This window comes from Canis lupus, chromosome 1 (genome assembly GCF_003254725.2).
Source record: "Canis lupus dingo isolate Sandy chromosome 1, ASM325472v2, whole genome shotgun sequence".
NCBI classification, from domain to species: domain Eukaryota; kingdom Metazoa; phylum Chordata; class Mammalia; order Carnivora; family Canidae; genus Canis; species Canis lupus.
The window spans coordinates 80,595,264-80,616,306 of NC_064243.1; the positions used below are offsets into that span (position 1 = coordinate 80,595,264).

At 40.0% G+C, this 21,043-nt stretch overlaps 1 long non-coding RNA gene across 4 annotated transcripts in view; it reads left to right on the forward strand.

Moving 5' to 3' along the window:
• The window catches only part of LOC112644685 (uncharacterized), a 107,744-nt gene that overhangs the window by 12,042 nt on the left and 74,659 nt on the right, over window positions 1-21,043 (forward strand). For all 4 annotated transcript variants that reach the window (XR_007400980.1, XR_007400981.1, XR_003126641.3 and 1 more), the window contains exon 2: window positions 15,915-16,030. This is a non-coding gene — a long non-coding RNA (uncharacterized LOC112644685). The remainder of the gene's footprint in view (window positions 1-15,914; window positions 16,031-21,043) is intronic.

Consider the following 21,043-nt stretch of genomic DNA (forward strand, 5'->3'; position numbering starts at 1 on the left):
GCTTACCACCATTTTTGAAGTTCTGAAACAGGTGAAATAACTCCATGATGATAGGAATCAGAATTGAGGCGCTGTGTCCCTACACAGGTGTTCTGATTTGTGCACTTCTTCTGACTGCATGTTACATTTCTACTTTAATATTTACTTAAAAATAAAGAGTTAATTTTCTCACCTACAGGCTCATCCTGCTTATAAACAATTTCATTGTCCCTAATCATGCCTCTCCCCTTCTCCTGGGCCAGGCAGTAAAATGCAAACCCAATTTATACTCTGCCACTTAAAAGCTAACAATTTAGCAAAAATGGAGGCAGCATTGTGTTTGGAAAAAATATGGGTAGAGGGGTCAAGATTAAATTTTAAATACAGGTTTCACCACTCTGGTTGTGCAACTTGGTCTTTATTTTCCTCATCTGTATTTGTAGTGTGCATCGGAGGACTGCATGGCAAACTAATAACTGGAGGGGCACCTGGGTGGCTCAGTGGTTGAGCATTTGCCTTTGGCTTAGAGTGTGATCCCTGGGGTCCAGGGATTGAATCCTGCATAGGGCTCCCTGCAGGGAGCCTGCTTCTCCCTCTGCCTGTGTCTCTATCTCTCTCTCTGTGTCTCTCATGAATAAATAAATAAAATCTTAAAAAAAAAAGCCCTAATAACTGGAAATCATACAATATACATCTATTGTAAAATGACTTAAGTTCCTCCAAAGACTCATAATGGCTTCTTAAAAAAGATTTTATTTATCTACTTATTTATTTGAGAGGGGGTGAGAGACCTTGTGGATGATTAGGGGCAGAGGTAGAGAATCTCAAGCAGACTCCTTGCTGAGCTCAGAACCCATCATGGGACTCAGTCCCTCGACCCTAAGATCATGACCAGAGCTTAACTGACTGAGCCACTGAGGCTCCCTTCATAATGGTTTCTAATTGCAACATCTGTACAATTTCCTCACATTACTATGGCTTTCGTGGTCAGGCTGGCCTGACTCCCAGACCTCTGCTCCTCCTCACCCAGGAAGAATATTTCTGAAACATTCTCTTAGGTTTAACTTCAGGTAGATTGCTCTACTTATCCCCATACATCTTCATCCTACAGCAGTGATCCTCTCTCGGTCAGCCTTAGAGAATATACCCACACACAGATCCAAAGAAGATATTTGCTTTATTTTCTCCTCAGGTTTTTTTTCCTTTAGGAATTACTGCTTAATTAACAGGGAAGTAGTTGAAGGAATTACACCCATATCTATTTTATGGAAGTTTATGGGGCCAATAAGATATCTAGCAAATTTGTGTATGTTGATGTAGCAAGGTATCCATGATACATCCTAAAATGAAACAGGCGAAAAGCAGGACAGTCAGACAAGTACCATGCCCACTAGAATGTAAGGTATGCGAGAGCAGAGACCAAGTCCGTTTTATGTATCTGCAGCATCTAGTGGACACACAGTGTAATTACTTGTGGACTGAATGTTAGAGCACAGAAAATGACCTGAAGAACACAGGTCGCCTTGCTATCAGGGTTACCCCTCTCTGGAGGAGCACTTTTTGTTCGCCACATTTCTGATATTTCAAATAGTTATATTAGAATGTATCTATGTTTTATGTTTCCAGCACCTAAGGTGCTTGGCCCTCCAGCAGTCAGCACCTGTGTCTCTTTGTTGCTTGCTATAGTGACTTCAGGCTACAAGAAACAGCTTTGCTTGTGGTGTGGGGAGCCAGACATGGCTGCTCATTCGTGTTCCTCTCCCCACCCAGCTTTTAGCAAACAACTGTCATAAGGAGTCTGGATCCCACAGCCTAGCCCCTGATTGGACAACTCGAAGGCATGCATTTTGATTCTGTGCAGCTCCCCTGTGATTCACCCTAAATGACTTCCCTGGCTTCAGGGGACTTCACTTGAAATTGTACTTTCTGGCCTCCTTCCAGCTCTAGCTCTCTTGGATTGTCCTAGAACAGTTCCCCCTCTCCAGGTCTGCTTCTAGGGACTCAAACTAAGTCACTTGTGTAATTAGAAACCATAAAAACAAGTAGTGCCTATTAGAGGATGAGGCAGATGACCTCCTCACCTCAAACTTGTCACTCTCTATAGCTTTAAATTAATCATAAAATGTGCCCAGGCACAGCTCCATAACTGACAGGGCCCAGGGCAAAGTGAGAATGTGAGGTCCTTTGTTTGAAAAGCAGGAAAAAAGTAGTGTTAGCAGTACTGAAATATAAAAGCTTTTCCTTTTTCCCAAAGTCTCAACTTGTCAGGGTATTTTTTATTTGCTATTGACTGTTGTTCTAAGTAAAGAAAAATTAAAATTTTTCATGATTAGCATGAATTTTTTTCATTCACCTTTATCTTGTGCAATGTGAGTTTTAAGCTCAAAATAAGAGCTTTTCACTTCAGTGCAGAATAACCAAATTACACAATTTATCCTTTATAGATTGTATATGCATATGTATTTTTCTTACCTATGCTATGGAAACGCTGCACAAAGTGAACTCAACAGTTTTTTTTTTTAATTTTTATTTATTTATGATAGTCACACACAGAGAGAGAGGCAGAGACATAGGCAGAGGGAGAAGCAGGTTCTATGCACCGGGAGCCCGACGTGGGATTCGATCCTGAGTCTCCAGGATCGCGCCCTGGGCCAAAGGCAGGTGCCAAACCATTGCGCCACCCAGGGATCCCTGAACTCAGCAGTTTTAATTTAACTTTTCAACATGTACACTTTCTCCCCTGATTCCTACCTTCAGCTCCATGTTCTGTGAATAAGAAGGAAAGGAAAAAGAACTGTGAGTTGCCCCATCTTTCCTTCTGTGTCGTCATTTCTGGGGTAAGCGATTGGCTCATACAGGGAAGTAAATGAATAAGGAAGGCTATGGTAGGTTCCTTGGTCGTTGATGTTTCTCAGAACTCCATTGCCATCCCTGTGTCCAAAGGACCTTGATGAGAATGTAAAGCACAGCCTCCTGCTTACTCAGATGTCCAAGTAATGTGTTTCAAGTCTTGCTGAACTGCCCCCACTGCAGGTCCACCTGCATGCTGTGTACATGGAACATCCTGACTGTGTATGAATGGGGCAACAGGGACAGTGGACATGCCACTGCTTGGGCTACTCTTCTTACATGCATACTCCGTTGTCCCATAGACTTCACTTAGAGAACATGAGCAGAACGATACAATCAAGAATTTTAAGACAGATGAAGGTAGAATATTAAACCAAAATAGGGGCTCTTCTAAGTATGGGACCCTGGGTGACTGCTCATGAAGGGAGCCCTGGCTGGAGCACAGAGGTAAGTAAGGCCTAGGTCTTGCTCAGTCCTGGCAAAAGCCCCACACATCTCTTGGTTGCTGGTTTGGCAGACTTCAGGGCAGCTAGGGCTACTGTGTTGGCACAGCATTCTTGTTTCAGCACCTTAAAAATTTTTATTTAAGACCATCTTTATTTTCTTTTGAGCTGAGTAGGAGATTCAAACATATATTTGCTCCAGTTTATCCAGCATTTGGTATTTTGTGATGGGAGGGAACTTCTTGTTAAGTTCATGGAAATGGACATCAGAGTACATTTTTTTGTCTACTTACAGATTTCACAACCATCCAAGTCTAATTCAGATTTCACAAACCCCTAATGAGTACTTGTTTTTATTGGATGTTTCTTTTTAAAATTATTCTATATTTTATTTGTTTATTTGAGAGAGAGAGAGAGAGAGAGAACCTGACACGGAGCTCCATCCCAGGAGAAAGAGAGAGAGAGAGAAAACACCTGACACAGGGCTCCATCCCAGGACCCTGGGATCATGACCCGAGCCTAAGGCAGATTGGTTAACTAACTGAGCCTGCAGGCACCCCAGTAGTTTTCTTTTTATCCCTGGTTCTCTGAAATTTCCTCTGGATTTGCCTGACTGTGGATCTTTTCATTTTTTGTTCATGATACTCAGTGGTCTCTTTATATTGAGAAGCTTAGTCCTTCAGCTCTGACTACACCATAGGATATGCTTATAAAATAATTTTTCTCTCTTCTCCCTTCTGGAGGACCACTCAGTTGGATTCATCTTCTTGGGCCAAACCTCTAGTTTCTAATCTTTTCAATATCTTTTGTCTTTTAATTCACTTATTTGGGACATTTCTTTAAAGATTGTTTTCTGTTTTACCTATGAATGATTTTCCTTTTGGAACTTATTTCTGACTTCTAAGCATACGTTTTTGTGCTATGGCATTCAATTTTTATGATATTATAGTCATGTTTCAAATATGCAGTATTTTTTGTTACTTCCAAGGGTATTAATAGTATAGTTTCATTTTATAGTTTTTTTCAGCTTCCTTTATTATCTCCTTTTCTTCTAAGTTCTATTATTTGTTTTTTTAAGTCTCTATTTTTCATGTTTTAGATTTCTTTTTTGTATATTTTTATTGGAGTTTGATTTGCCAATATATAGCATAACACCCAGTGCTCATCCCATCAAGTGCCCCCCTCAGTGCCCGATACCCAGTCACCCCAGCCCCCCGCCCACCTCCCTTTCCACCACCCCTTGTTTGTTTCCCAGAGTTAGGAGTCTCTCATGATCTGTCACCCTCACTGATATTTCCCACTCATTTTCTCTCCTTTCCCCTCTGTTCTCTTTCACTATTTTTTATATTCCCCAAATGAATGAGACCATATAATGTTTGTCCTTCTCCGATTGACTTACTTCACTCAGCATAATACCCTCAGGTTCCATCCACATTGAAGCAAATGGTGGGTATTTGTCGTGCAGGTGTCCTGCCGTTTCACTGCAATGTTTTAGATTTCTCTTGTGTATGCTGAACTTAGAATTTCTGCCCATCTTTAAAATAAGACCTTAAATATATGGAGACTCTGTGCACAAGTATATTTTACCCCAGAGAAGTTGTGTGGAGAGCTTCTTTTTGGGATTGGACACTCAGATATCTGTATCTGGAGGGCTTTTCTCTGGAATTTAAATTTTTTCATGGGTAAGACGCACTGATCTCGTGCCTTGGTTTCTGAAACTGACTGCTGAAGGTTTTGAAGCTGTGGTGGGTGCTTAAGGTGTGTGGTAAGAGGGGAGCTTCCATTCTGAAAGCACTTTCAGGCAGTCCCTGTACCTCACCCCACACTCTGCTTTATTTGGATCCCTGAGCTCAAAGGCTGTTCAGTTCCACTTCTCCAGTGATTGATCACCAACGCTCCACTCTCCTTGAGGCAGAGTGCAAGGATGGGGAAGAGGCAGAAGGAAACTAATTTGGCTGTTTAGTGATGGATAGAAACTAAGGAAGGGGAGGGGATCTAACTACCCAGATCTATAACCAATCCCTTGTTTTTAGGCTCCCTCATTCTTCCTTATTTCTTTTGGCATCTCTGATAAGTCACCTGGTACTTTGTGGGTAATATTTTGAAACACTGTATTTCGAAATAATTGCAAACTTTACGAAAGTTGCATGAATTCCTCTATTATCCCTTTACTCGGTCTCTATATTAATCTCTTTCTTGAGTATTTGACAATAAGTTGTGTATATCATGGTCCCTTTCCCGGAGTCCTTCAGAATGTGTTTTCAAAAGAGACTTCTTTACATACCCACATTAAATTTACCTGCTTTAGGAAATCTACATTAATATAAATTTTATTTAGTCTACTACCATTCTGTCAATTTATCCAGTAATGTCCTTTTTTTTTTCTTTTTAGAGAGATTGAGCACACATGCATGAGGGAGTGGGGGGACGAGAGAGGGGCAAAGGGAGAGAGGGAATCATAAGCAGTCTCCATGCCCAGTGTGGAGCCTGATGTTGATCCCATAACCCTGAGTTCATGACCTGAGCCAAAATCAAGAGTCGGATGCCTAACTGACCGAGCCACCCAGGTGCATCCCAGAATTCCTTTATAGCATTGTTTTTCCTCAGGTCCTGGATCCAGCAAAGATCGCACAGTTATTTAAATATCATGTCTCTGTGGCTTCCCCAGATTTAAAACCCCCAGCCTTCCCTTGTCTTTCAGGACATTGACATCTTTGAGAAATACAGGTGATGGACCATTCCTATAGCCATTTCTTCTCATGTGGAAATTTTCCTTCTGGAGCTAAGCAGAAGGAAAATTCTTCTCTCCTCTCCCTTCAGAGTTTAATCTCTGAAGGACACTTGAAATCTGGGGTACTGGAACTTTTGGGTTTGTTACAGCCACAATCAGGCCATTAATGCCAAAGCCAGAGATGTTAGCATGTATGTGGAAATTTGCTAAGAATCATCTTACACTGAAGGGAGAGGAGAGAAGGTGTGTCTTGAAGGGTAAGTTCTTTAGAGGATGGCTGATTTTGTGGGAGAAAACAGGCAAAGAGCCTTCAACCTGTGTGGAACGGAAAGGTTTGGGTATCCTAATTGTGGCTGATCCATGAAAATTAGCAGGAGAACTGAGGAAATCAAAGCAAAGTAACGATATGGTGCTAGATTTCAGCAGTGTAAAATCTGAAGGAAGTTAGAGGCATCACAGCCCCTGGGGAATGAGAAGAAGCCACTAGGTGCAGAGCTGTCAGGGATGCATCTCCAGGCTTTGTTCACTTCCTGCCTAATACCCTCTCTCTCCCTGTGAAAAGGTGCTTATCAATGACCTGTTTTCTCTCTATCTCAACCTCAGTGAGTCTCGAGCATCTAGTGATGACACAGGTAGGAGAAATGTGTGCAGTAACCTCAGCTATCTCTAGTTGGGTACTGTAGCCCAGATGAGGTGAAGGGGTAGTCTCCTATCTCCCCTCTTGTGGACCTCAACAGGAGGATGCCAGAGGATGAGGAGAAGGGAAAGTGTCACCAGAACTGCAAGAAGAAGGACGTTCCAGAGTTGAGCAGGAAATATTTATGTCTACAAGTAGCACTCAGGCCACTTTAGAACTGGATTCAAGCTGCGAACATGATGCATTTCGCCTCCTGACCTGGTCCAGCTCACCTGACTGGCTGCCCTTGATAACCATACAGTGATAACCATGAGTACTAAAGGGTCTCAGGGACAAGAACATTTTGTTGAAAACTTGTCACTGTTCTGCATTCTAGCAAAGGTAGCTACTGTCCAGTGACTACAGATCTGGTGAGCTTTGGGGGAATGGTGTGTGTTGTAGTGTGAGTGTTGCCCTGGCTGTGGCTGGGAAGCTTGGGGCAAGGCCTAGGAGTTGGACCTCTTGTGTCTGGAAAGCTGTCTGAGAACCCACCTGCACTCAATCCTAGATCCCCTGCTGCTGGGTATCTTCTCAGAGAGGAGACCCTCTGCACAGAGTCTTTCCATGATGCCTGGCTTGGTGATTTCATGCAGGACAAAGGCATCACTTATCCATCTGTGATGGGAGTGTTCCTGGTACAGCCACACTTGAAGGAATTTGGGGGAAAATGAAACAGAGAATGAAGGGAGGCTTGATGGATGTTTGAGTTGGAAAGAATGAAAAGATAGAAGACTGAAGAAGCAGATTGGATGGAATTGGAATGTCCCGTCCCTACTCAACCCTGGCTCTCATCTACCCTCTTCTCCACCCACCCCCAGCCTGACGCAGGCCACAGGCACAAATGCCTGATCAGGTAAGCGTGCAGCATTTAGGTCAAGTGTTGCTCTGGCTGTGGCTGGGAAGCCTGGGGCAAGTTCCATGTTCCCTTCCAGAGCTTTGCTAGCCTCTACCAAAGGTGGAAGTCTATTTATCTTTCCCTTAAAGTTGGATGGGACTTCCTGGCTGTTTCAATGAATGGAATGCAGCAGACACTAGTGTGTTCCTTTTTTAGGGTTGCCATACCAAAATATCTGGGTGAATTAAACAACAGAAATGTATTCTCTTACATTTCCTAAGCATAGAATTCTGAAATCAAGGCATCATCAAGATTGATTCCTTTTGGAGAACTCTGAGGGAAAGTCTGTTCCAAGTCTTTTTCCTAGCTTCTGGTGATTGCCAGAAAACCTTGCCATCCTTGGCTTGCAGATGCATCATTCCTATGTCTGCTTCCATTGTCACATGGCAATCTTCTTTGCATGTGTCCCTGTCCAAAATTTCCTCTTCTTTTAAGGACAGCAGTCATTGGATTAGGGCCCACCCTAATCCAATATGACCCCATCAAGACCCTTTTTTTTTTTTTTTAAGTAGGCTCCACACCCAACATGGAGCCCAGTGGGGAGCTTGAACTCATGATCCTGAGATCAAGACCTGAGCTGAGATCCAGAATCAGATGCTTAGCCTACTGAGCCACTTAAGTGCCCAAGACCCAGTTTTTGAATAATGTCACATTAACTGGAACTGGGGGTTACAACTTGAACATGTTTTGAGGGGACACAGTTCAACCCACAAGAGTGAGGTTAAGTGATTTCTAAGTATAAGTGATAAGAGGCAATCCAACTTCTGTCTGGATCTTTTGCTCTAAGGTTATTCACCTTTGGAACCCAGCCACCATTTTGTGAGGAAGCCCCAGACACAAGAAGAGACCACATTTGAGTGTTCTGGCTGCTAGCCCCAGCTAAAATTCCAATCACAGAATCACCAGTCATGTAAATGAAAAGGCCTTCAGATGGTTCTAATTTCAGCCTTTGAGCTGTGCTACCTGATACTGAGATGAACTGTCTCTACTGACCCCAGTCAAAATTGCAGATCCCTGAGCAAAATAAATGTAGTTGGTCTTTTAATCCATTAAGTTTTTGTTGTTGTTATTGTTGTTGTTTTGTTTGTTCGTTAATCATTAAGTTTTAGGGTAGTTTGTCACACAGTGTTAAATTACTGGAATACCACCAAATGTCCTCTGCCCTACTTAAGACATCTGAATCTTCTGTGCTGGAATAAGCCTCTTTAATGAAAATGTGGCCTTGGGATCTGGCTGTGAGTTTGTTTTGGGTTTATCATCCTTCTCTTGACACAGATGAAGCAGGCCGACGATAGATAGATAGATGATAGATAGATAGATAGATAGATAGATAGATAGATAAAATCTGTTTCAGTGTGGCTTAAGTAAAATGTAGCCATGTATTTAAAGGTTTTATTACTGACTTTGCTTGTGAGGCATCTCTCCCACCCTTTGGAGTTCCAACAATTGTCATTGAAGAGTAGCTCTGATGCTTACTAGTTGTGTGATCTGAGCCAAATTACTTAAACTCTTCAAGCTTTAGTGTCCTCGTCCATAAAATGGGCATAATGATACCTACCTCCTTTATGTAAGCTTGTAGCTCAAAGTCTGGCCCATTGTAGGTATTCAATAAGAAAAAGGTGACTGTTTTGATTGAAAGTTAAAATGTTTAAAAAATTTTTCTATGTAAAATAATCTTGTTGATGGAGGTCATACAAATTTGTAGAACATATCCATAATTTGTACCTAACTGTAAGACTATACTACTTTGAAGTCACAATTCTTCAGGATCAAATAAAGGACAGTAAATACTTATTACAGCAATATAGTCTGTGTTGCTACAACTCACAAGGACAGATTTATTAAAATTGGTGGCACTAAGCTAAGAGTGACTATAAAATTGACAAGTTGAAAAGAGTTTTCTTTTTCCCACTAGCTGCAGCCCCCTTACAAAAAAAAGAGAAAAACCTACATCAAATGCTTGGGAAATTCTAATTGGTTTCTCTTTTCTGATGGCAAGATTTATCCTATTAGAAACACACATGGCATGAGACTGAATTTTTGGTGGGATGAGTTTGAAGACTACAGGATTAGGTAGATTTGGGGGGAGCATTTAATTGGCCCTGGAATCTCAAGTGGGAGCCAAGCTTAATGTTTCCAACACATGCTGTTTTTATATGTGAGATTCTATTTTGGTTATTTTTATTTAGCCTTTTGTTTAAGTCAGGAACCTGGACATTTCATGAATTGCAAAATAAATATGAATTTTATCCACATAGCTTTTGGCAGAAAGAAGTTTCTTTCAACAAAGCCTATTTAATTTTGTTTGTTTTATTCTCATACTTACCAGTGCATACGAAAGGGAATCCATTCTTATTGATATTACTGCCCTTTTTTAGAAATCCTTTCCACTTTTCACAAACCTGGACTCTACTGGTAAATGACTTTTTGTCCCTGCATTCCGTGGGAGGCTTACAGACCTTGAATGATAAGTGGAAAGTAATCAAAACTCAAACTTGCAGATCTATGCACTTGAAAATGTGTAGCCGGCGTCAGTTCTTTGTCTGGAGCCTTGATTCTGTTGCTAGGTGGCAATGTTCCCTTACCAAAAGAGTGGTTAGAGTCTGCAGGTCCCTTTCTGACAGAAAGGAAAACATTGCATTAATGCCTCTTCATTAGCAACTTTTCAACCAGGTTTCCTGGTTTTAACTCACAAAGAGGCACTAACACTGTCAGAAATTTCCAGGCTGGAATCATCAAAACGAAAATTTCTTCCTCCTATCCACTGTACATTGCAAAATCAGGCAGTCAGTGGTATAAAGCACATGATTGTTTCCAGTAACTGTAAAAATCTACTGTAGGCAGGGACCAGAGCTATCCAACACCCTAGTACACAAGTGATATAATCTCACTTGTCCAGTGACTGGTGGAATAGTATTTAGTTCGCAGAAGAGCTCTAGCATTTTGATCAAGAAACGTCTGTGGATGGTGTGCCTATGAATTACTGAAGGTTCCTTTTTTAAAAAAAAAAGAGTGGTTGATTTCACTCTGATACCAGATAGGGTTGCCAGATTTAGAAAATAAAAATGCATGATGGCTAGTTAAATGTGAATTTCAGATGAACCATGGATTTTTTTAAGTCAGGTTTATTGAAGTATAATTGACATATGATAAAATTCACCCTTTTTAGGCATACAGTTCTATATATATATATATATATATATTTGCAAACATCTACATCACGTAAGTACTACCATACTCAAGATATAGGATAGGATATCCTGATTTACTTGATATGGGGTGTGTCCTGGACTCAGCAGTTTTCAAAGGCTTCTTAGGTGATTGCAACATGCAGCAGAATTTGAGAGCCATGGCTCCAACCACCTGCCATGGATTTGCTCTCTGTGTTCTCTCTATATTCTCAATTGTTTGGCTTTGCATAATAGGTCGTAGAACCCACCAGGAATCAGTTGTTATCACAACTGTTCATCAGCATGAAAGGGAAAAATCTAATTACTAGCTCCTGCTGGAGGGATGTCTACAACTGGCCATTCATGATGAAGAATAGAGGAGCTCAGCTTGAAGAAATAAGATTAAATCTGAATAGGAGAAAATTATATGTTGGAATTATTAGATTTCATCACAAACTCCTGCCGTTGCCTAAATTCCTGTGATTAGTGAGAGCTAATCAGGCCTGAGGAAGAAAAGGAGACACGACAGAAATGTTCCAAGAGGAAGACCTAATAATAGAATTAAGATTCTATTATTAGAATAGTATCTGGGAGGCTCCTTTGGTTAAGCCTCTGACTCTTGGTTTCGGCTCAGTTTATGTTCTCGGAGTTGTGAGATCAAGTCCCACATTGGGCTCTGTGCTCAGCATGGAGTCAATTTGGGATTCTATCTCCCTCTTCCTCTGTCCCTCCCTTCTTCTCTCTCTCAAATAAATAAATAAATCTTAAAAAAAAAAAAAAAAAAAAAAAAAAAAGGATTCCAGGCACAGGCAGACCCAAGGCCCTGGAAGTAGTACAGGCATACCCTGGTGACTCGAAATTCTGTCTCCAACAAGCAAATATTTCACACTGGGGTACTGGCTCCACACCTTCCCAAGCCTTCATAGGAGACTCCAGTTTGGTTTCTGGGTGGTGAGAAAGATGACAAGTGAAATCACTGAGCAAGTTCAGGCACCAGCCCCCTAGTGTTCACCAGCCCAAGTTGCAAGGGTGTTCACATTCAGTGGTAGCCTATAGGTTAGCATTGAACTGTGGGGAAAAGATTGAGAGTCTTGAGATTTACTTTATGAGAGGTCTCAAGGTTGTACCCCTCAACGGCTCCATATCTCAACAACTTGTCCCTGTCCTTAGACACCCTGGATGGAAGGCCTAATAAGGTCAGGGGCCTTCTCAGTGCTTCTCACACATCAGAAGCAGACAAGCCAGTCTTTATATTGAAGGTGGAAGAAGAAATGGGTCAGGGGACTCAGGATGGGGATTTTTTTTTTATTATTGAAGTGTATTTGTATATAATATTATATTTATTTCAGGTGTACAACATAGTGATTCAACGTTTATATAGACTATGATGTAATCACCATGGTAAATCTGGCTATCCTCTGTTGCCAAAGTTGTTACAATATTATTAACTATATTCTCTGTGCTGTACATTGCATCCATGCATCTTATTTTACTTTTTTTAGTTAAAAAATTTTTTAAAGTTTATTTATTTTTAGTAATCTCTACACCTGTCATGGAGCTTGAACCCATGACCTTGAGATCAAGAGTCTTGCACTCTTCTGATTGAGCTGTCCAGGAACCCTTTATTTATTTATTTTATAACTGGAAGTTTGTACCTTTTAGTGCCCTTCCCCTATTTCATCCAACTCCCCATTCCCCTCCCCTCTGGCAACCACCAGACTTTTCTCTGTATCTATGAATCTCTTTCTGTTCTGTTTTACTTATTTGTCTTGTTTTTTAGATTCCACATATAAGTTAAATGCACTGTTGGTATAAGGGAATTAGTATATATGTATATATATATCCCATTTCTTTATCCATTCATATATCTATAGATATAGGTATATGAATCTATGGGAGATAGATTATATATAATATAGGTTATTATAATATAGATTATATATAATATAATATAGATGATAGATAGATAGATATCTTCCATATCTTTTTTACCCATTCATCTATCAGTGGACACTTAGATTTTTTTCCATATTTTGGCTATTGTAGATAATGCTGCAGTGAATATGGGGGCGTATATATCTTTTCAAATTAGTGTTTTTTCTTTGAATAGATATCTAGAAGTGGCATTGCTGAACTGTATGGTAGTTCTACTTTGATTTTTTTAAGGAACCTCCATACTGTTTTCCATAGTGTCTGCACCATTTTGCATTACTACCAACAGTGCACAAGGATTTCCTTTTCTTCACATTCTTGCCAACACTTCTTATTTCTTTTCTTTTTTGATAACAGTTACTCTAAAGGTGATATCTCATGTTTGTTTTGATGGGATGGTGAATCTTCTGTGCACATCCTATTACAGTTGTTGCAGATATCTTGTAATATAATTTACTAAAAAATTATGGTAGTTAGCAGACCAGCTGCTGGATATTGTTATTTATTCATAAAGTAGCACATTAATTACCAAAACATATTAGTATTTTGACAATTTTATTTCAGTATTATTGGTACTCTTTGTAATACAATGTATCTTATGTAGTTGCAAACATGAACAGGGCTTCAATTTGTATTATTTTGATTCATGATGCCTGTCACTTCCGTTTTTTGATTTAGAGGTAATTTAGGAATCAGGAGCTGAAAACTAGTAGAGGGAAATAAAGACATTTACCTTGCTATAGCTTACATTCTTTTATTCTACACTTTATTTCCTTTGTTCCCAGGGTATTTTTAAAAATCTGATAGTATGATTTACATATGCTAATTTGCTTTCTATAAGAGCTACATTTGAATTACCTTTCCCAGTGAATAATTATTTGCTTCCCACTGGGAGGCTAGGATGACTCCTGCTGGTTCTATTGTGGAATCAATGATAAGGTACATTAAAGAGTCTCAGAATCACTCCCACGAGACTGCTTTCCTTTCTGTGCTCTATCCCCTTGATGTTGCCCCTCCTTTTCACCATACTGGGAATTGTAATTCAGGTACAGTACTTATTAGCTTATCCTCCATGACTTCGGATCATAGGTGGAAATGTGACTCTCAAAACCATTTCATATTCAAAGTTCCAAAATCAATAGCATAAGCCCAGACATGGTTTATGTACCAGCATGCCCCCTACCCTTGATATTTCAGGAATAAACATTAAGAATAGAAATGGAAATTATCTATTCCAGGAAGCCTAATTCATAAACATTCTCAGTGCTATTTTTATGGGAGAATGTGCTGTAATGCTATTCCTGAACTCTTTTTCTCAGGACACAAACCAGATTGGCACCTCAGAGCCTTGTTTTACCATAACAGTTAAGGAAACTTATGTTAGTACCAGTGAAAGTCCATGTTCAAAACAAGTAATGAAATGTATTTGTTTATGTGCATTTTAACATCTCCCTATATAATGAAGACAATTGTATTTTTATCATATGCTTTTGTAGTGTCTTAGGTAATTCCTTACCGTTTGTCCTGTAGTGATACAAGGTCAGCCCTTTTCATATTCAACACCTTTGATGAAACACCTAGAGACAAGGGGTACAGGGATAGATTAGTATATAGTGTTTTGTAGTTAAATACTTCTTTACTTCTCTATTCCCTTCATCTTCTCTCAGATCTGGGACCTGAAAGGATTCTTGCCAGGTATCCTCTCTGCTGCTGGCATTAAGTGTGAGAATTGACCATGATAACAAGGCCAATGTATGGGATTTCTTGTAGAGAACACTTTCCTGTTTATTTTTTTTATTAGGGTTGGTAATTTAGTATATCCATCTTATACTTGAAATTTTACTAGGACTTCTGTACATTTTTTAACAATTGTTTTTCTTGCTTTCTATTTGGTTAGTCAGATTCTTCTAAAATGGATGCTCGAGCTTTTTTTCAACACAAGGAGATGTTTCTGTTCTTCAATTTTCTTCATTTCATTGTCCTACAGCAGAGACCTTAGAGCCCCTGTGACTCTTTTCTTTTTTTCTTTTGTATGTTCTCTGCAAGAATAAGGTGATTGATATTCCAGCTCACTAAGTCTGTCTTTGGTAGGGTTCATCCTACTATTTAGCCTTCCAATGAGTTTAGTTTTCTGTTTAAATTGTGTTTTTATTTTTTTAAGATTTTATTTATTTATTCATGAGAGACACACAGAGAGAGAGGCAGAGACACAGGCAGAGAGAGAAGCAGGCTCCATGCAGGAAGCCTGATGTGGGACTCGATCCCTGGAACCCGGGATCATGCCCTGAGCCAGAGGCAGACGCTCAACCGCTGAGCCACCCAGGTGTCCCAGGAGTTGTGTTTTTAATTTCCCAAATTCCTTAATGCTTATTTTTCACAGCATCCTTCCTCCTGCCTTTGGTACAATATCCTATCAAATCTCTATCAGGTTACCAACTATATTCTTCTGTTTCCTATGTTGACTCTACTTCTCTAAGGACTAGTTCTGCTTGTTGAGTTTAATTTTTCTGTAAGTAAGTATTTCTTTTAACTCAAGCAACTTCTGAGCTGAGTATATTTCAGAGTTTTCCTTGCAATATTCTCATTTTTCTCATATGAAACTGAGAATTGTTCAGCTCTGTTGGGTTTTGCCGTCAGTTTTTTATTTTCTAGAAATCCCAAAGTATTTTGAACTATGGTGGCATACCTTAAGGCTTGCCATACACAGGTGTAGGTTTATGGTTGTGTATGGTTTTTGCCATTAACAAGGAACTGTTTCGTTTCCCATTTGGTTATTGTTTCTTGCACCATATTTGGTGTGAAATCTCAAAAGGAGGAATAGTGAGTGATAAACAATTGGGGGAGGATCAAAATAGCATATAACCTTTTTCACCAAACAGGTACATATTGACATCCAGTGAGGGCTCATGTGGATATCTATATAAGAACTAGTATTTGGGCCAAAGTACTATTTAGGGAGACTGTGTCTCTGTGCACTTATGATAATGGAAACTGTCAAGTTAATGTTAGATTGTTAGGAGAAGAGGTACTTTCGGGGCATCAGAAGATGGTCATTTTAAGATAGGCAGTGCTTCATATACAGGTGTTTTAGGTACTGGTAGGTACAGTAATTTTTTATTCATTTTTATTTTTATTTTTTGTCACCAGAGCTTGTTTTTCCCTTCATTGTATTGTTTAGCCATGACTGTGGGCCAGTATTTTAATATATTTTTTTGTAATTTTTATTTATTTATGATAGTCACAGAGAGAGAGAGAGGGGCAGAGACACAGGCAGAGGGAGAAGCAGGCTCCATGCACCGGGAGCCCGACGTGGGATTCGACCCCGGGTCTCCAGGATCGCGCCCTGGGCCAAAGGTAGGCGCCAAACCACTGCGCCACCCAGGGATCCCTGGGCCAGTATTTTAAAGTATAAAATCCATTTAAATCTTGGGGACTAGGGAACACTATTGTGTGAAACATTTAGGATTTAAATTCTTATGCTTGACATGGGTAGGTGGCACTAGAATGGTAGTTCCAAATCTAATGTCTCTTTATTTTGAAGAGGATGCAATGAAAAGAAAATAACTGTGGAATTCAGCTTTGGATTCATGTGGCTTGTCCTCAAGTCCTGGAATTCATTATCCTGGTCCCTCACCATCATGGTCTCTACCAGCACATGCCTTCATGCTGATTCCAACTTGTCCATTTCATAAGCTAAAATCATAGATATGAATTAAGCTTGTGAGTTCAACTGTGGTGCAGTCATGGTAGGGGTTGGCACGGAGGATGATTTTTGTTTTAAGCAACTGTTTAAAGAAATGGAAATTGTTACTAGTCAGGTTGATGTATAAACAAAGAAAAAAATTCAATGATATTATTAAAATCTAAGGACTTAAAAGGAAATTTAAAAACTTGTGCCCAAACACTGTACCTTTAGGACTCAGGTTTGTATCAAAACTCGAAAAGGAATGTGATCATCTCATGAATTAAGTGTTGGTCTATATTTTTTAAAGATTTTATTTATTTATTCATGAGAGACAGAGAGAGAAAGAGGCAGAGACACAGACAGAGGGAGAAGCAGGCTTTCTGCAGGATCCTGATGTGGGACTGGATCCCAGGACCCAGGATCATGTCCTGAGCCAAAGGCAATCAATCACTGAGCTAACCAGGCATCCCAGGTGTTGGTCTTATAGTCAGAAAATGAAGAATATGAAACACATCTTTGATTTTCTCTTTGCTGTATTTTTCATCTACCCACCTTTCCTAAGAAAACATTAAGTCTTTGCTATGTTCTTTGACTGCCAAAAGGAATGTGGTCTGAATTATACCATATGCTGGGATCTAGAGAAATAACTTTGCTTGGAGAGAAGCTCCAATCACTACTTGGTATTAGTTTGTATTTTGTGGATATAGGGTCTATTGATGTTCCTACATGTTCTGCTGATCATTATGGACTTGAGAAAACCAGAGCAGTGAGACAAGTTAGTTTGTATTAACCCAGTTTTAGAGGGGCTTGAGAGAACTTCACACATCTCAGTGGAAGATGTTCCAGGCCACAGATGTGAACAAAGGAATTGCTGCTCTGTATGAGTGAAAAAACTCCAATTGGGAGTAAACGAAATAAGAAATGAGGATGGCAAGATTTTAATTTCACCAGAAGGAGGGGGATTTTGTTCTACGACTTCCATTTCACTCTAGTAAATTACATTGGAGAAAATTCATGTTTTTCAAATTCAAGTTATTCTTTGTCTTATTGAGGATTGTAGTATAAATTCTGGTGAGTCAGTCTGAACATCATGATTGCACATAGGGGATGGAAAATAGAATAGAAGGTGAATTTCTGGCCTTAAGTAATCTGTGATGTTTAAATTAATTTACTGTTGTGACTCATTTCAGAGGCTTTTGGGGACAGTAGCTGAACTAGACAGATTCTAAGAGGGTTCTAAGGAAAAACGATGAAGTGATTGATATTGGGGGAACTTTTCCAAGTCTACTTGGAATACTTTACTTTAAAATACTTTTGGGCTCTGATAGAGTGTCCAACTTATCCTGAATTTCCTGGGACTTTCTTAGGTTTAGTGTCCTAGGAAGCCTCCCCTATTTCTGTATATTAGTCAGGGTTCTCCAAAGAAACAGAACCGATAGGATAGATGAATGGATGGAGAGAGAGAGAGAGAGAGAGAGAGAGAGAGAGAGAGAGAGAGAGAGACTCTTAATATGTAAGATTGGTTCAACAATTATGGAGGCCTCCCACAACAGTCTGTCCTCTCCAAGCTGAAGACCCACGAAAGCTGTTGGTGTAATTCCAGTCCCAGGTCCCGAGAACCAGGGGAGCCTGTGGTTCACATCTCAGTCCAGGTCTGAAAACCTGAGAACCAGAAGAGCCTGTGTCCCAGGGTGAGAGAAGATGGAGGTCTCAGCTTAAGCAAGGGAGCAGATTTGCTCTTCCTTCACCTTTTTGTTCTGTTCAGGCCCTCTGTAATTGGAAGTTGCCTACCCACATTGGTAAGGGCAATCTTTTTCACTCAGTCTACTCAAATGCTTATTTCTTCCAGAAACACCTACACAGAATGACCCTAAAAGAATGTTTTACTAACTATCTGGACAACCCTTAGCCCAGTCAAGTTGACACACAGAACTAACCATTACACCCCATATGACTGGAGGATAGCCCCATCATCAGTGGACCTTAATCTCTGTTTGCAATCCCAAGGGGATGAGGAAATCAAATACGAAAACGAAAGTGAGAACATCTCTTGTCTCTGCCCACCTGTACTGTTTCCCTGAGGAGGATAAAGTTGTTCATCAGCATAGTAAGAGCCCTGGACATTCGTTGGATATTTTGTTTGTTTATTTGTTTTTTTATTCTGGGTGGGGCTACTGCATTTGAAATGTCTGTACCCATGTAGGGCTCATGTTCTTGCTTCTCCCTTTGAAAAAAGCGGTATCTGCTTCCCAGAGACAGGCCAGCCATTCTCTTCTCCAGTGATTCCCAACCCCAGGGGAATCTTGCCTCCCAGGAACATTTGTCAATGTCTGGAGACATTTTTGGTTGTCATAACTGGAAGTGTATGTACTATTGACAGTGATAGAGGTCAGGGGATGCTGCTAAACAACAAGTGGTGCACAGATTAGCACTCCCTTTATGCACAAAGGATTATCTCGTCTGAAATTTCAGTAATGCCCAGATTGTAAAACACCATGCTTACCTTCTTATTTCAGGCAGTTGTATATGTAAGTGGACCAGGACACAGGCCATCCTTTTCCCTGCAAGTACAACTGAATGTGTTGCTGACATGTGAGGGAGCAGGATGCCTTACTTCCATCTGCAGGTTTTAGCCCAGTGTTTAAACATAGACTTAATGAAGCAATCTTGCATTGCTTATTTTATCTAACGATTTAGAAAGTAATCATGTATTTCCTTTTCACCTGTTATTCTTCACTTTTGGTTCCCTCCGTTGGGAATTCTAGAGGGAAGAATAATGAATGTCAAATCATGATTTGGACATTCCTTGTTTCTGGGCTGTGATAGCGTTATAATATCATGAAGACTCTGCCTCTCTCCTCCACCCCTTGTCACCCCTTGTATATCTTCCTCTATCCAGACTATTTCCCATCAATGACAAAACATGTCCATACTTTCTCCTATAGTTTAATGGATACATGAAAAATCATTTTAAAAAAAACCTTTTCCCTTTCTCCCACATCCTGTTCTGTATTTTTTAGTGAAGTTTCTTTGAGAGTTGAGGAATGGTAGATTTAACACAGCCAGTGAGTGTTCCATTGACAAGAGAGGTAAGTCAACACTAAGACCCAAATGAGATCATGTGCCCACAATCAAAGCATGGATTATTGCTTTTATGCAGCCCACCCATAGTAAATATTATTACAGATGAATGTAAAAAAAATCTATCACCTTTCAAAGCTCCTGCAGAAATTTGGACACAGGAACATTAAAGAAAGTCAAGAAAACTTCAATGTTGAGGATCCTTAGGGTTGTGGACAAATTACTTCTAACTACGAAAGCCAGATTCTCCCTTTCTCTGACTGCTCTGATGCTGAAACACAAGCCTATGACTTAACAACCCACTAGCCAGGTGCCCCTGTGTCAGACTTAGACTTAGAAACTAGTAACAAAATGAATAAGGGACTGTTCATCATCAGTTATGAGGTTGGTGGCATCCTGGGTAGCACTCTACAGTTTCCAGAGGCAGTAATGATACTTTATGTAGCCTGTCCAAGGTCCAGAAGGGGTGGTGGAATAACACGAGAAAATTTTCTTGTCTAGCAGCGGAGGCAGTGTGACCTTCATGGGAGCAGTTTCATAGATTTTGGGGATTGTTTCTTGCTATATTGCCTCTAGTCCTGGTTCTTTAGCCTTCCTACATATGCAGTGTGCTGCTCATATAATTTAATTCAGTCTCTTCTGAGCAAATTACCCAGAATTTCTGGTTGCTGTTGTTTGCTACTGAGCGCCCTCAATGGTACCCAGGGGAGCCTCCTTGGCAAGATGGAAGCCAAATGTGGAATAAATATCACATAGTCAGACCCTATCTCAGAAAAAGGGCAGTTCCACGAATTGTTTAATAACAAGCATATTTTACTTTTTGGATTCTCTTGTCTAATCTTGCCTCTTACCTCCTGCCTCCATTCAAGTAGCTGCATCTGTTAAAATAGGAATTGTGCAAGTCAAGCTATTTTTTTTCTGGATTTTAGGATTAAATCCCAACTTTCCCCTTAAGTTATAACTAAGCCTTGGGTATGTAGTGATAGATGAATAATATTAAAAGAAAGGAATAGGAAATAAGGGAGAATTGATAAGTAGTATGGATTTGGACTGTTTAGATTTCAGTTCTCTGTGACAGAGGCCTGCAAATGTTTTCTATAAAGAAACAGACAGTAAATATTTTGGCTTTGTGGGCCAAAGATTTTGTCACAGTGATTCAACTCTGCCATTATAGTGAGACGGAAGCCATAGACAATACCTAAGCAAACAGGTGCAATTGTGTTCCAATGAAACTTTATTTTTAAAAAACAGATGGTAGACTGAATTCGGCTTACTGGTTATGGTTTTCAGATCCCTGCTCTGTTATGCTAGGTTCTAGTTTTTTCATCCTGTTTATATTTAGGGCCAATTTAATTATATTCATTCATTCATTCATTCATTCATTCTATAATCATTCGTTGAGTACATATTTGTTTCCACAGTCAAACATTCCTGTAAATCAAGGAGTTTATAACCTTGAGTAGATTAGGTAGGAGTATTACCCTGTTGGTATCCTGGCCATGGCCCCTCAACCTTATCTCTTCAGTTCACATCATCCAACTTCCTACTGCCAGAGTTGCATTTCTTTGCCTTGGGAGTTTCTCTGACCATGAGTTGTATAG